Genomic DNA, 17,198 nt, shown 5'->3' on the forward strand with positions numbered 1-17,198 from the left:
CCCTTGCACCTCTATGAGCCCAAGAACATGCAGATCATCCTCAGTGATGATTCTGCTTCAGGCTGGATATCTACCAAGGGTGCTGTCTGCTCAGAATCTAACAGTCGCTGTTTTATCACTTTTCTACAGTTCTTTGGGATCTATAGTCCAAAATATCAATTTCCCCCCCAATTCTGGGCTATGATGATATAAAGTGGCTATGATCATTTACATACAAGCCTGTGTAAACATTTGTTCTGTTAGATTACCAGTAAAAGAGTGACCATCTGATTTTCTTTTTTATATACAGATCCTTCCTTCCTACCTGCCTTCCTGCCTTCTTTTCTTCTTTCCCTTCCTTTTCCTCCTTCCCCTCCTTCCCCTCCTTTCTCTCCTTTCTTTCCTTTTCTTCTAATAGGATCTCACTGTGTTGCCTAGGCTGGAGTGTAGTGGCACAATCATAGCTCACTGCAGTCTCAACCTCCTGGGCTCAAGTGATCCTCTAGCCTCAGCCTCCTGAATAGCTAGCACTACACATGCACCCCACCATGCCTGGCTAGATTTTTGTTTTTGTAGAGATGGGGTCCCACTATTTTGCCAGCTGGTCTCAAACTCCCAGCCTCAAGAGATCCTCCCACCTCAGTCTCCCAAAATTCTGGGATTACAGATGTGAGCCACCATGACTAGTCTATATAGACTTTAATTTTTTATAGCAGTTTTAGTCCCATAGCAACACTGAGAAAAAAGTACAGCGAATTCTCATCTACCCTCTACCCCTCCCCCAACATGCCCAACGTCCATTGTCAACATCCTCCACCAGAGTGGTGTATTTGTTACAATTGATGAACCTACACTGACACATCGTCATCACTCAGAGTCCATGGTTTACCCATAGTTTACATTAGGGTTCACTCTTGGTGTTGTACATGCTATGGATTTTGATAAATGGGCAGTGATATGTAAACTGCCCTGTGATCTGACTATTCATGCCTCCTTCCTCACTAAACCCTGGCAATCACCGACTCTTTTACTGCCTCTATAGTTTTGTCTTTTCCAGGATGTCATACTTGGAATTATACAGTGCGCAGCCTTATCAGATTGGCTTCCTTCACTTAGTATTATGCATATAGGTTTCCTCCGTGTCTTTTTACAGCTAATTTCTTCGTAGCACTGAATAATATTCTATTGTCTGGATGTACCACAATGTGTTTATCCCCTCACCTCCTGAAGGATAACTCAGTTGCTTCTAAGATTTGGCAATTCTTTAAAAAGCTGCTGTAAGCATCCATGTGCAAGTTTTTGTATGAACATAAGTTTTCAACTCATTCGAGTACATGCTAAACAGATTACTGCATCATATGGCAAGAGTGTGTAGTTTTGTAAGAAAGTTCCAAACTGCCTTCTAAAATAGCTGTACCACTTTCAGCAGTGAATGAGAGTTCCTGTTATTCCACATCCTCCCCAGCACCTGGTGTTGCCAGTGTTTAGAATTTTGGTGATTCTAATAGGCTTGTTGTGGCATCTCGCTGTTGTTTTAATTTATGATTCCTTAATGGGATATGACGTGGAGCATCTTCTCAATTGCTCACTTGCCATCTGTATATCTCCTTTGATGTGGTACCTGTCCAAGTGTTTTGCCCATTTTTAAATCACAGTGTTTACTTTCTTATTATTGAGTTCTAAGAGTTCTTTGTCTATTTTAGATAAAGTCCTTTATCAGATAGATCTTTTGCAAATATTTTCTCCAAATCTGTTGCTTATGTTTTTTTGATAGGATCTTCAACAGAGCAGAAGTTTTTAAATGAAGTTCAGCTTATCAATTATTTCTTTCATGGACTGGGTTTTTGGTGTTGAATCTAAAAATTCATAGTCATAGTGTACGTCACCTAGATTTTCTCGTGTTATCTTCTAGGAGTTTTATTAAGTTTGCTCTTTACATTTAGGTCTATAATCCATTTTGAGTGCATTTTTGTGAAGAGCATAAAGCTTATATTCAGATTTATTTTTATGCATGTGGATGTCCAAGTGTTCCAGCTCCGTATGTTGAAAAGACTATCTTTGCTCCATTATATTGCTTTTGTTTCGTTGCCCAAGATCAGTTGATGATATTTATGGTCTATTTCTGAGATCTTTATTTTGTTTCATTGATTTACTGGTCATTCATTTAGCAATACCACACTGTCGTGATTAGCATCGATTATAGGAAGTCTTGAAGTCAAGTACTGACAGTCCTCCATCAATGTTCTCCCTCAGTAACATGTTGCTAATTCTAGATCTTCAACTCTTCATGTAAACTTTAATATTAGTTTGTTCATACCCAAAAAAATATTTTACTTGGATTTTGATTGGGATTGTGTTGACTCTATACCTCAAGTTGGGAAAACGTGACATCTTGACAACATTGAGCCATTAAATCCATGAACATGGAATATCTCTCAATTTATTTATTTCTTCCAGAGTTTTGTCATTTTCCTCGTATAGATTTTGTACACATTTTGTTAGTTTTATACCTAGGTATTTTATATTCAGAAGTGCTAATGAAAATGATTTTGGGTTTTCAATTTGAACTTTTACTTGTTCCTTGATGGCATATAGGAAAATATTTAACTTTTGTATATTAACCTTGCATCCTACAACCTTGCTATAATCAAGGAGTATTTTGTTGATTCTTTCAGATTTTCTACTTAGATTATCATGTGTTCTTCAAACAAAGGCAGTTTCATTTTTTCCAATTAGTATACCTTTTATTATCTTATTGTATTAGCTCAACTTCCCAAAACTTTGAAAAGGAGTGATGAGAAAAGAACACCTCTGCCACTTGCCTGATATTAGCAGGAAAACTTCTAGTTTCTCACCAAGTGTGTTGTTAGCTATAGGTTTTCGTAGATGTCTTTGTCAAGTTGAAGATTTACCATGAATGAGTGTAGAATTTTGCAAATGCATTTTCTGGTTCTATTTATATGATCATGCAGTTTTTCTTTCTTAGCCTGTTGAGATGGATTACTTAAATTGATTTTGGATTATTAAACTAGCCTTGCATATGTGGGATAAATCCTACTTGGTCAAGGTACATAATTATTTTTATAATTGTTGGATAAAATTTGCTAATATTTTGTTGAGAATTTTCTGATCAATGTTCATGAGAGATATTGGTTTGTAGTTTCCTTTCTTATAATGTCTTTGGTTTAACTTTAGGCCAATCCTGACCTCATAGAAAGAGGTCTTTTAAAAAAACAGCTTTTAATTTCATTGATTTTTCTCTATTGATTTTCTGTTTTCAATTTCATTGACTTGTGCTCTAATTTTTATTATTTATTTTCTTCGGCTTACTTTGGATTTAATTTGCTCTTGTTTTCTAGTTTCTAAAGTGGAAGCTTAGATTACTGATTTTAGATATTTCTTCTCTTCTAATATATGCATTCAATGCTATAAATTTTCCTCTAAACACTGTTTTTGCTATATTCCACAAATTTTAATCAGGTTTATGTTCATGTAGTTTAATTTTTTAAAATTTCTTTTGAAATGTCTTGTTTGAACCACGTGTTATTTAGAATTATGTTGTTTAATCTCCAAATATTTGGGGATTATTGCTATAGTTGAGTTTATATCTACCATATTTGTTATTGTTTTCTATTCATTGCCTTTGTTCTTTGTTTCTATCTTTGCTTTCCACTCTTTCTTCCTTTTGTGGCTTTAATTGGGCATTTTCTATGATTCCATTTTCTCTCTTTTTTTCAGCATATCAGTTATACTTCTTCTTTTTTACATTTTTTGTGGTTAACCTGCTGTTTCCAATATACACTTATAACTAACCCAAATCCATTTTCAATAGCACTATATGACTTCACAAGTAGGGCAGATATCTTTTTCAAAAAACTTTGATTTTAGGTTCGGAGTATAACAAAATATTATTAATTCCTCTCTCCTGTCTCTTGTACCATTGCTGTCATTCACTGCACTTATACATAAGCTATAATCATCCAATACAGTGTTGCTATCACTATTTTGAACAAACCATTATCTGTTAGATCAATTGAGAATTTTAAAAAGTAAAAATTTTTATTTTACCTTCACTAACTGCTTCTCTAATGTTGTGCCTTCCTTTATGTAGATCTGAGTTTCCTTGACCTACATCATGTTTCCTCTTTCTAAAGAACTTTCCTTAACATTTCTTGTAAGGCAGGTCTACTGGTAACATATTCCTTTTATTTTTGTTGGTCTGAGAAAGTCCTTCTCCTTCACTTTTGAAGGATAATTTCACAGGATACAGAATTCTAGGATGATCAGTTTTTCCTCTCAATAGTTTTTACTCCACTCTCTTCTTGGTTGTATGGCTTCTGAATAGACAGCTTAATTTGCATCTTTACTCCTCTGTAAGTAAGATTTCCCTTACCTTCCTCTGGCTTCTTTCAAAGATTTTTTTTTTATCCTTAGTTTCCTACAGTTTAGATATGATATGCTTAGATGTAGGTTTTTGGTGTTTATCCTGCTTGGTGTTCTCTGAGCTTCCTGAATCTGTGGTTTGGTGTCACATATTAATTTAGAAAAATTATCATTCATTATTGCTTTGAATACTTCTTTATTCCTTTCTCACTTTCTTCTTCTTCTGGGGTTCCACTATGCTTATTTACATCTTTTGTAGTTGTCCCATTGTTCTTGGATATCTGTTCCTTTTTTTATTCAGTCTTGTTTCCCTTTGCTTCATTTTTGGAAGCTTCTCTTGACATATCCTCAAGTTCAAAAGTCTTTCCTCAGCCACATCCAGTCTGCCAATGAGCCTTCAAAGCCATGCTTCATTTTTGTTAGTTTCTTGATCCCTAGAATTTTTATTTGATTCTTTCTTAGACTTTCCATCTCTCTGCTTACATAACCCATCAGTTCTTACAAATTGTCTATTTTTTCCATTATAGCTTTTACCATATTAATCATAGGTGTTTTAAATTCCCGATCTGATAATTCTAATATGCCTGCAATATCTGAATATGGTTCTGTGAGCTAGCTCTGTTTCTTGAAACTCTTTGTTGTTTTGGGGTTTGGGGTGGTTTTTCTTTGTGTGTTTTTTTTTGTTGTTTTTTTTTTTTTGTTTGTTTGTTTTTTGCCTTTTAGCATGATTGTAATTTTTTGTTAGAAATTAGACATGATATACCAGGTGAAAGGGAGTCTGGGCTGTGCACCGTGGCTCTCAGTTGTCATTCCAGCATGTTGAGTGGCTGAGGTGGGAGGATGGCTTGAGGCTAGGAGTTTGAGAACAGCCTGGGCAACATAGCAAGACCCTGTCTACAAAAAATAAAAATAAAAAAATTAGCCAGGCATAGCAGCACACACCTGTGGTCCCAGCTGCAAAGGGAACTGAAGCAGGAGGATCACTCGGGTCCAGAAGTTCAAGGCTGTACTAAGCTATGATTGTGCCATTGCACTCCAGCCTGGAGGATAAAGCAAGACCCTATGTGGCTTTTTTTTTTCTTTTTTTAAGAAAGTCTGGTAATTAGACATGTAATGATGTAGTAGTAAGGGGCAGAGGGAAGGAAAGTTCTCTATAGTTTTATGATTAGGTCTTGGTGAGCCTGTGCCTTTGGACTGTGGACTTTACCAGTGCTTCTCAGCTTTTTCCCCACTTACATGAGACAGAATTGCTAGAAGGGGCTGGAAATAGGAATTTGCCTTCCCTCTGGTTGGTTAGGCACTGGTAAGACAGTTTCCCCTATGGGCAGACCTTTTCAAGAACAGACATTTCTGACATATTTCAAAATGGTTACTTTTTCTTCTCTGCTGGAAGCATGAGAGGATTTTTCTCAGATAGTCACTGTGAGAACTTAGAAGAGCTGAGATCCTAGAGGTGAAATGCACAAAATTGCAATGATAGGAGGGTGCCCCTATGACCAGGCCCCTGGAGTTCTTGACTCTCAGACATGTCCACATTGAGCCTTCAGCAGTTCACTAATTACAGTTCAAGTTTCCATGCCCTCATGCTGGTTTCCCCAGACATTTCTGCTTCTGGCTCTCCACTTTGGCATGTTGTAATTCTCTGTATTTTCCTGTCTGTCCCTCCAGTCTAGGATGCAGAGGCTTGCCCTATGTCCTCCCTTGTCTGAAGGTTCTATGAAGAGTTATTGATTTTCAGTTTGTTCAGCTTTTTACTTGGTATTAGGATGCAGTTATGGTATGACTTCCAAGGTTCTTATATACCAGACTGGAAATCAGAGGTCTGATTTATTTTCAGGTGAGTTTTCTTAAGATCCTTCATAGTTTTCCTGCTATAGCATTATTAAAGATCAAGACTGAAATTTGACATTAAAGAATTTTCTTTTCAGTACCTGTCCAATTATTTTTATGAGATCCATTGGGCAAAAGATAATAGTCTATTTTAACTCCTATTTAGGCCTATAAGATTTTGCTTCACAATTTTTAAATCTAAACAGAAACAACTTTCACTTCACTTTAGGCCAGAATTGCCTATTTTGCAATTTCTGCAGAAGTAGAGCCAAGCCTTCATTTATCAAAGTTCAAGTTCCTCTGGTGAAATCAGGGGGTGTAAGCTTTCTATCTTTAATACTATTCTCCTACAACATTATTGATGATTTTTCTAGAAACGACTACTAGGTTTTAATAAGAATCAAACAATTAACACCTTCTTATAAAAGTAAAATCATTTCTAAACAATGATTTTGAATATACGTAAACATAATACAATTTCATTATTCTGTGAAAGCAAACAAATAGATGGTGAGTAAAATCTAGAGAGTTCGGATATTGTATATCAAGTTTATCAAATAAAAAGATAATATTTAACGAAATTAATTAAAATCATTAGAAATGAATGGCAATGTTTTTAAAGAGTTTCATTTGGTTAACTCTGAAAAGAACTTCTATAAATACAGACAAATGTCTTGGATTATATTACATCATAAAACAGAAGAAGTGTTCTCAATTGTCTCAACATTTACCAATATGTAGTTTAAAAGTCTAGATCCAAGGTAAAATGTGTCCACTTTCAGAAACCCATACAGAACTGTGTACCAGATAATCGATCTTTTTCCTATAGATACCAAGACAGTCAGCTCACCTTCATCCTCAGGGTTAACACATCAGAAAGAATTACAGGCACTTGTTTCTGTCCAGCCTCTTGGATCTGAACATCGTCCTCTTTTTAAATGTGCTCAAGGGAATATATCAGAGACAGGAAGACTTCTGTGCTCCAAGGACGATATTATTTTTTAAAAGTTTTCTTACTGTTTGTTTTAGATACTGAACTCTTTCTATATCAAAAATTCCTGGATTCTATTTTCTTTTGAAAAATTTACGAATTATGTTAATGCTACATGGAGAAGTGTCCCCAAAAAGATATCAATACTGTAGCTCCTAAAATCATACCTTACTCTGGACCAGTGCTTTTTTTGTTTGTTTCGTTTTTTTGTTTTGTTTTTTGTTTGTTTTGTTTTGTTTTGTTTTGTTTTGTTTTGTTTGAGACAGAGTCTCTCTCTGTCACCCAGGCTGGAGTGCAGTGGCGTGATCTCGGCTCACTGCAAGCTCCGCCTCGCAGGTTCAAGTAGCTGGGACTACATACAGGCGCATGCCGCCACGCTCGGCTCATTTTTTGTATTTTAGTAGAGACAGGATTTCACCATGTTGCCCAGGCTGGTCGTGAACTCCGGAGCTCAGGCAACCCGCCCGCCTCGGCCTCCCAAAGTGCTGGGATTACAGGCGTGAGCCACCGCGCTTGGCTGACTAGTGCTTTTTAACCATATTTTTATTATGATTCCCTTAAGGAGCCTTTTTAGAGATTTCTTTTTTCCTAATTGCAACCTCATTCAATCCATAACACTTGAATGCTGGTGACGTGCTCTGAAGCAGCGCTGTGTGTTCTGGCCCCCTGGAAGCCTATGCACCACTGAGTATCTGAGATTTTTTTGCCCCATCCTCAAGGAGCAGTTGTTGCTCCTTGGGGGTGATAAGTCACCCCTGCTGAGAATGCATGCTCTCGGTAAGGCTGCTTCACATTGGTCATTGTGGAATATTTTTATAAAAGAGAAGATCTGTTTCCAGATTCTTTTCTGCAGGATGAGAACCTGCGGTTATGCCTTACTCCCCTATTTTGTACAGTCAACTGCCTAGAGAAGTTAAGAGATAACCGTCCACTATGTTAATTTCCCCAGGACTAGGGCAACAGCGAGGGGAAAAATGGAGGCTTTTCTCTGATCACTCTCCTGAATTTTGTTTCACTTCTGAGAACTTCAGATAATTGGGTCCTCAGAGGCTGTAGCTCCACCCAAAGCTGGATATAAAACTCATGGAAGAGATTGGCCTAAGGCTAGACGACTAGTTCTGGGCGTAATCCAGACCCCAAGCTTACAAATACAAACTTAAAAGGGCAAAGCATATTTCGAGGCTAACAGAAACATGCGTTAAATATTTTATCCCAGGTAGAGAGGTTGGTACTGACCCAACACATTGATTACAATGTGAAACTGCTCAGGGAAATGAAGTTGTTTCTGCCTTTCCCAGCCCATACCAACTCACCCCTCCCATGCCACCCACACATTTAATCTCCTCTTTGTTTTCCTGAAAACCTGACAACCACATGGTTTCTACTGTTAAAGTTAAGATTTTTCACCTTCAGTGATGATGGCTTCAGTTGAGAGCTAGCCATTTCCTGTCCAGAGATCACTATATATTCTCCCATGCCCAGAGCTCTGGAAACAACTATGACTAGAGACACAGAGAATGACTTACCCACTTAGGTAGAGAAGATTAAGGTTTGTTCCTCCTTCCCAGGAGATCTGGGACTTACACCACCACTGAGTTTATACTATAAAATAAAAAAATCACACTCATCCCACAGCTATGAAAAGTGTAAGAAAAATATGTGTAAGGAAATTCTACCTCTATGTAAACAGTATCACCAACAAAAAGAGGATTCTATTTCAGCTTCAACAACAATCAATGGTGTCAAAGAGTCACTTTTTACATTTCACTTCCACGTATTTCACCTCATAACTAGATTTCAAAGTTCTACAATGTAATTCTAACATTTCTAATTGCCTATCAAAAGCCAACCCAAAAGAGGTCATACCTTTCCAGCAGGTATATACCTATCCTGTGTCCCCGTTTTTCTGCTCCACAATGTTGTCTTCAAAGTTCTAAAATAAAAACAAACCAGCCCACACACCCACAACCATCCTGCCTTGTGCTTTGCTATGATTCTTTTTTTTTTTTTTTTTTTTTTTTTGAGACGGAGTCTAGCTCTGTCGCCCAGGCTGGAGTGCAGTGGCCGATCTCAGCTCACTGCAAGCTCCGCCTCTGGGGTTTACGCCATTCTCCTGCCTCAGCCTCCCGAGTAGCTGGGACTACAGGCGCCCGCCACCTCGCCCGGCTAGTTTTTTGTATTTTTTTTTTTTTAGTAGAGACGGGGTTTCACCGTGTTAGCCAGGATGGTCTCGATCTCCTGACCTCGTAATCCGCCCGTCTCGGCCTCCCAAAGTGCTGGGATTACAGGCTTGCGCCACCGCGCCCGGCTGCTTTGCTATGATTCTTTCAGCCTCTTCCACTCCTACAGAAGCCTTGCCCAGTCATCTTAAATATTACCTTGTACAAACTAATTGAGTATCCGGAAGAACCGGAGAATCTGACTCCTTGAGACTCTATATATTTTGTTCATCAAGGGTTAATGGAAATATCTTGGAAGAAGAACTGAGTAGAATTCCCACCATGGTAGGACTTCATTATTAGATATTAATGCTCTACAGACCCAGTGTGAATTGACTGATTTTATGATTTAGCAATTATAATGAGAACACTCAAAATTATATCCCAAGAGTTACTCTACTTCGCTGAGTACAGTTAGATGATGTAGTTGAGTTTTAATTGCAGTGAATTTGGAATAGGGCAGTATATTTGTTAGACATGAAATTTCACTTGTGGGCAAATTGCCTCTGTAATAGGATCCTGCCTTCCTCATTCGGAATATCCCTCCTTTCTCTTCCAGCCTTCGCTGACCCTCTGTTGCGGGGGATCCCAATTAGACTGGGAAAGCTACTAAAATGAGCAAAAGGGTCAGAGGAAATGAGGCAGAGGTGAGACAAAAAGGGAATGAGAATAAAAGAGAGGGGAGACGAGAGAGCACTTCCCATACTTCACCCAGAGGGGATCTTTTGCCAGACATTGAATTTCACTCCAAGTCGCTTTAGCAAATATGGGTCCTTTCACATGGTACCTCAAGGGATTTCATCTGGAACTTTGAAATACCTTGCTAGTGCTGAATTTCACAGCTTTGCTACAAACAGAAATCTGATATTTATGATTAACACTCTTACAGAAGCTCCAGGCCACAGACTGTCAGTGATCACAAGCACAGAAAAAATAGTCAGCAGAGCTGTGAGGGGCCATGTTGTGCCAGCGCTGCCCTTAAACGCCTCCCTGACTAGGCCACACGTGGTACTAATTGTCTTGGTACAGTTATCTCTTTAGAGGTGTATTGCTTTTCTTCCCTAAATTAGAAGTTTCTTGAAGGCAGGGATTATATTTTATTCACTTACATATTTCCTACAGGTTCAACAAACATTATAGTAAGTACATAATAAATAAGTTATTAGCTGATAATTAACAGTGCATTCTCCTATAATAATACACAGGGGTTTAGGATATCGAAGTCATCTCAACCAAAGAACCTAGTAGGCACGCTTTTGACATGCTGCTGTTGATCTTACCATAAAAGACAGATTTCATTAAATAATAACAACCACCTCCAAAAATAAAAGAACAAAATGATTTAGGGGAAAACAAGGAGTGGCCAAAAAGGAAGGAAGGAGGGAGGGAGGGAAGGAGGGAGGGAAGGAGGGAAGGAAGGAAGGAAGGAGGGAAGGAAGGAAGGAAGGAAGGAAGGAAGGAAGGAAGGAAGGAGGGAGGGAGGGAGGAGGGAGGGAGGGAGGGAGGGAGGGAGGGAGGGAAGGAAGGAAGGAAGGAAGGAAGGAAGGAAGGAAGGAAGGAAGGAAGGAAGGAAGGAAGGAAGGAAGTGAGAGAGGGAGGGAAAATAGTTTAAGGCTGTTTCTCTGTAACTTCACCACCTACTTCTAGACCACCTGCCCCAACCCAGAAGCAAGAAGATGAAATTTCCCTTTGGGCCTTTATCGCGGGGGGAAGAGATATCTAAGAACAGGTTGAAGACTAAGGAATAAAAACCTTCCATCCCATCCCTTTCGCTTCATTACAGCTGACAGGAAATCTCCTTAACATCCTGTTTGGATGTTTCCTATTTATAAAGGTCAGAGAAGGAAACACGCAGGTCTGAAAGTATTCGGCCTTCCCCAGATCGCTAACAAAACTCCTGGAAAAGTACTCACCCAAACCGACTCCAGTCTAGCTTAAAGACAGTGTGTTTGCCTCAAACGCTACTATCTTTGTTTATCTCTACTTGTTTCTAGGCTTGAATACCTGGGAGAGTTCCATCTTGGCTTTATGTTGCAAACCTGTCAATGGCTGATTTAAGACTTAAAAGGAGGCAAAATCCCGACAGTTGTACAAATGCAGATCTAGCTGGAGACTTTCTCCTGAGGCTTCCAGTAATGTTCACTCAAGAGTTCTGGGAAGGCTTAGGCCAGTGCTGGAGGCAGATTAGAAAAAAAAAAAAAAAAAAAAAAAAATCTGAGAATTGAAAAACCTGTCGTTGTAGCTGTGTGTTCCCACATGTATTTAAAAGCATGGATATTTAAAAAAAAAAAAAAAAGGCCCTGTATACAAGCTAAGAGGCTGTGGAAAGAAGTGATCCTATTATCTTCCTTTAAATATGTCAACTAAAACGTATATATGTATATCTTTTGATAAAGCACAAGGGGAAAATAGTTTTTCTTCTGTTTGCAAAGGAAGGGAAAAAAATAAACCGAAGTGAAAAACCTGGCACTTTGTGTTTTTTCACTGAAGCCAAGCTATGTCAATCACAGGGATGTCCCTAGGGCCAGGAAGCCAGAGCTGTCCAGCCCAAAGCTCAGCAGAGACTCAGAGGGGCAACCTGCAGGGTAGCTGTGCACCCTTGAGGCCAGGGTCTCAGAAAATGCCATGCATCCAGGTCACAGAAGCTTGGAGATGCAAATTATTGCTATTCTATTGCAACTGGCTCTGCAGAAACAGAAACTAAGGGTGGGTGGTGATTGAGTTCTACCCTCAGAGATAAGAGCTGGGAGAAATAATTCCATGGGGTTTCCAGTTTCCATGTTGGCAAGGCAAAAAGAGATGGAGGGGAAAAAAGTAAGCTGAGTATCTGGGGCCAGAGAAAAGGTTTTGCATTTCTTTCAGGAATCTGTGAGCAGCTAGTCTGCTCTCACGTGGTCCCAGAGCTTAATGTTACAGATACCTTTGTGGGGATCTAACCAGAGAAATATCTAGAGGCAGCAAAGTACATCTTAAAATGCTTTAAATCACTCAAGACAGGGAGGTACCTACTTTGTCCTTGTGAAGAAGGATCTCATGCACCTGTTCATGCAACAGTGTTCACTGAGGCCCTGCTGTGTGTCAGTGGCTGAGACTCCAGTAACACGAGCAGAGCTCACAGAGCTTGGCCCCCATGAATCTCACCATCCAGTAGGGAAGGAAACCCAGTCAAATCACACCAAGAATTGCAAGCAACTTCTATAACAGAAGAAGGATAAGAGTTTATGAAAGTATATAATAGGGCTCCTAAACAGTGTCAGCTGTAGAGAAATCAAATGTGCATATGAGGGTGAAGAATATGTCTCAAGATGAGGCCATACCTTTCTAGAAATTCTGAATTAAAGAGGTATTAGTTGGTTTTGTTAGGTAGCCAACCACTGTCAAATTCTTCAACACTAGTCTTTTGTTTTGTTTTGTTTTGTTTTTGAGATGTAGTCTCTCTCTGTTGCCCAGGCTAGAGTGCAGTGGTGTGATCTTGGCTCACTGCAACCTCCACCTCCCGGGTTCAAGTGATTTCTCCTGCCTCAGCCTCCCAAGTGGCTGGGATTACAGGCACCAGGCACCTGTCACCATGCCCAGCTGATTTTTTTTTTTTTTTTTTTTTTTGTATTTTTTAGTAGAGATGGGGTTTCACCGTGTTGGCCAGGCTGGTCTCAAACTCCTGATCTCAGGTGATCTGCCCTCCTCAGCCTCTCACAATGCTGGGATTATAGGCATGAGCCACTGCACCTGGCCAACACTAGTCTTTGTAACACATTAAAATTACTCTAAGCTGCCAGTCACCCTCCCACCTACTCACCGCCCTGCGCACACACATAAATCTAATCAAGACCAATGACTACTATTTTCATAAATGTTGGCTATCGGAAGATTCCAAGATCACATTTTTGGTGTACTAATTAACAATTTAGCTTGAGTAGAGAAGAAGTTCACTCCAGGCGCTTTTATAGTGAAGACAAAGTACAAAGTTCTTTTGCATATCTTAATTCATTTTTCAAAAAAGAATGTCCTGAAGGAAACTTAATACCAAGAATGATTTTAGATAGGCAGAATTTAATTTTAACTCTCACATTTTATATCTTAAAAATGCTGAATGAATCCTGATTCATATCCATAAAAGAGATATGTACACACATGGCCCATAATAAAAGGGAACAATGGAAAAATAGTATTTCTTGATTTGGTTGCTTAAGATAGTTAAGGTTTTATTAGGTAGTAATATCAAGCATTTTAAAGAAAAAAGATCTGAATTACTTTTCCCCATATTTTGTTTTATCTGTACAAAGTAGCCCCTTATAAAAGTATGCTTTCAAAGGATGCTAAAAGTGTTATTCACAACAGCAAAGACATGGGATCAACACAGATGGCCATAAATGGTGGATTGGATAAAGAAAATGTAATACATATATACCATGGAATACTACACAGCCATAAAAAAGAATAAAATCATGTTCTTTGCAGCAACATGAATGTGACTGGAGGCCATGATCCTAAGTGAATTAATGCGGGAATAGTAAACAAAACACTGCACATTCTCACTTGTAAGTGGAAGCTAAACATTGTGTACATGTGGACATAAAGATGGCAACAATAGGCAGTGGGGACTACCAGAGGAGGGAGAAAGGGAGGAATGTGGGCTGGAAAACTACCTGTTGGGTACTACGCACATGCCCAGGTGATGGAATCATCCATACCCCAAACTTAAGCATCATGCAATATACCCATGTTACAAACGTGCCCATGTATCCCCAGAATCTAAAGCATAAATTGAAATGTTTTCAAAAAGATGCTAAAATGTATTGGTAGCTACTGTGGTAGACAGCAAAAATAGCCCCAGTGTTCCACCTGCCATTCGTGCATACTCTGCCATGTACCTTTGTCTCAATGTCATGCTTTGATTCTGTCACCCTAGCTGAGAACTTCCAGGTCAGCAGACAGCCAGGAAATCCATGAAATACGAACAAATCCAGCCAAGACCAGCAGGGCCACCTACCGCATCACAGACACATGAACAACGAGAGCTTTTTCTACATCCCAGACCCATAAGCAAAAGAACTTACCAATGCATGCAGTTGAGGATTGTGGTGGTTTGCTAGGCAGCAACACTGTGGCAATAGAGAGCTAAAGCAACTACCATCCCCAAATAATCATCCTGTTTCCAGCACACTCAGTTCTCTTGCCTTCATGCCCGATGTTACCCTCCTGAAAAATTCCATCCATGGATTTATCTAGCTTTCTGCTTCCTCCACTGCTACAACTGTGTGGCTAAGTAATCCTGGCAAAAAATCACAGAACCATTCAGACAGGGGCTACTAGAAACTGAGGATATTCTAGATCAGTCATTATCACACACAGCTGAGGACCTCTGTACCATATCTGTGATGAGGTCCCTCCCTGATTCTCCTGGGGAGCTGCTTCAAACTTTCCTGGTGTACCTAAAACTCCCAAGCCTCTCTCTAGCGCCTTCTTCATCTAAAAATGTTTCTGCCTCCTTAAAACTGCATTAGACTCATATAGTCCAGTATGAGAGAGATGTCTTATTCAGTAAAACACAGCTCACTTCCACAAGAAACTGTAAAATAACTTCAGTCCTTCACTTGCGTTTCTCTCAGAAGGTAAGAAGGAAATCCACACACATAAATTACTGCTGCACTTAATCCATTTCTCTTTTCTCACTTTCTTATTTTGTCTCCCTTAAAAAACAACTTCAGAAATTCTCACCAATCCCCCAAAAACTCATCCGCACTAGACAAAAACTGCTTCCTCCAGTTCTTTTTGCCTATTAGTTAAAAATACACAGTCAGCCCCAAACCTAGACCTGCTGAATCCAAATTTCTATGGAAGAGGCCAGGTAATTTTCGTAGTTTAAAAAGACCATGGGTAATTCTTATGATCAAGAGAGTTTGGAAAGCACTGCTATCTTGAACTCTTGTTCTCAGCGTGGTTGCACACTAGGATCTCTCGGGAATTTTAAAAAAAAACCATGATACCAGTGCCTGCTCCCCACCCCATGTTCTGACTTAATTGGAATGGAACAAGGCCTGGACATCTGTACTTTTAAGGGCTCCCCAGGTGACCCTAATGTGCAGCAGAGTTTGAGAACCACTGGTTTTCTGTAACCTCATACAAATATTGTCCCAGGTGTAGATGGGGGAAACACTGCAGGCATAGCTGAGGATATAATTGGAAGAAACCAAAAACCCTCATTATGCAAATATTTACCCTACTAAAGTCTGCCTGCAAACAAATATAACAAAGTCAATTTTTCTTGACAAATAAGGAGTAGGCTGGGCATGGTGGCTCACGCCTGTAATCCCAACACTTTGGGAGGTCAAAGCGGGTAGATCACTTGAGGTCAGGAGTTCAAGACCAGCCTGGCCAACATGGTGAAACCCTGTCTCTACTAAAAACACAAAAACATTAGCCAGGCCTGGTGGCAGGCACCTGTAATCCCAACTACTCAGGAGGCTGAGGCAGGAAAATCGCTTGAACTCGAGCTGCAGAGATTGTAGTGAGCTGAGATCACACCACTGCACTCCAGCCTGGACCACTGTGCCAGACTCCATATGAAAAAATAATAATAATATAAGGAGTAAAGGAAGATCACAGATTTCCTACTTATTTTCAGAGTAATTCCCAAATTACGGCATTGGAGGAGGAAGGAAAAGGAAAAGAGAGGAAGAGAGAAAATGGGGAGATGAGATCATGGGGAACATTATGAGAGGTCTACCAGACACACCTACTAGATGCCAGAATTCATCATTTTATCTTTAAAACAAATACTTCACAGGTACATATTTTGTCACAAAATATACAAGAAGAATGTGGCTTTTATTTAAAACTTATTTTTGATAACAGATCTAGTCTTCCATGTAAGCCTCTCTACTGGAGAACAGTAGATGGGAGAGCAGGTGAGATCTATTTAGACAAATCTGACATATTCAGAATTATTCAGTATGCAAATAATTCCTCCTAGTAACTAATCTGTCTGTCAAGGTCCTCACCTTGGCTCTCACAATCCTCAGGATCATGTAGGCAAAGACAATGCAGAATTCTCGCTTGTCTTCTGGATCTTTGGGGCCTTTGCTGAGCATGCCTGCCATGGTCCAATCCCTGATAGATGGGTGTGACTGCTAAGATCCTAAATCTGACCACTGAGATATGTGGCCCAGCACCATGCACCCTCGCAGGGTAACTTTCTGGCTCCATGGGCAAAGCCCATTGTCCTGTCTGCCTCCCATCTCAGAGTCCCTCACACACATGCTGGCCTCTCCATTCTGACCCTAACCTCCACCCTCAGAAGCTCAGCCTCCCCTCCGTGAGAATTCAAATGTCTGAATTCTCTGCAACCCTGCCCATGCCAGTGGGAGCCTAGAGTTCTCTCCTATTCCATCTGTCAGTTCCCCATGAGGTTAGACAGGCTCTGACCCAAAGGCTGACGTGTCTCTAGGTATTGTCAATCTTCCCCAAGCCATGTCCACTCACCCGGCATGCTAGAGCTCCTTCATACCTGCATGGATATTTCTAAAAGCACTTCTCACTTGATTCTCCCCATACACCAACACTCACTGAACTGACCGAATTTTTTTGAGTTCTCCTTGCCTTGTTTGATCTCTCTGTCTATCTAATCCCTAACTTCAATGGCAGAAAAGATATAAGGAGAGATATCAGTCTAAATGTAAGATAGCTTAAGTCATCAGATATTTCAACAACATTTCTAACATGTAAGCATTTTTTCTAGTTATCTTAGAAAAACAGTGTGCACACACTGGGGTCTATCATGGGGAGGGGGGAGGAGG

The sequence above is a fragment of the Rhinopithecus roxellana genome, chromosome 11, assembly GCF_007565055.1.
Source record: "Rhinopithecus roxellana isolate Shanxi Qingling chromosome 11, ASM756505v1, whole genome shotgun sequence".
Taxonomy (NCBI): Eukaryota; Metazoa; Chordata; class Mammalia; order Primates; family Cercopithecidae; genus Rhinopithecus; species Rhinopithecus roxellana.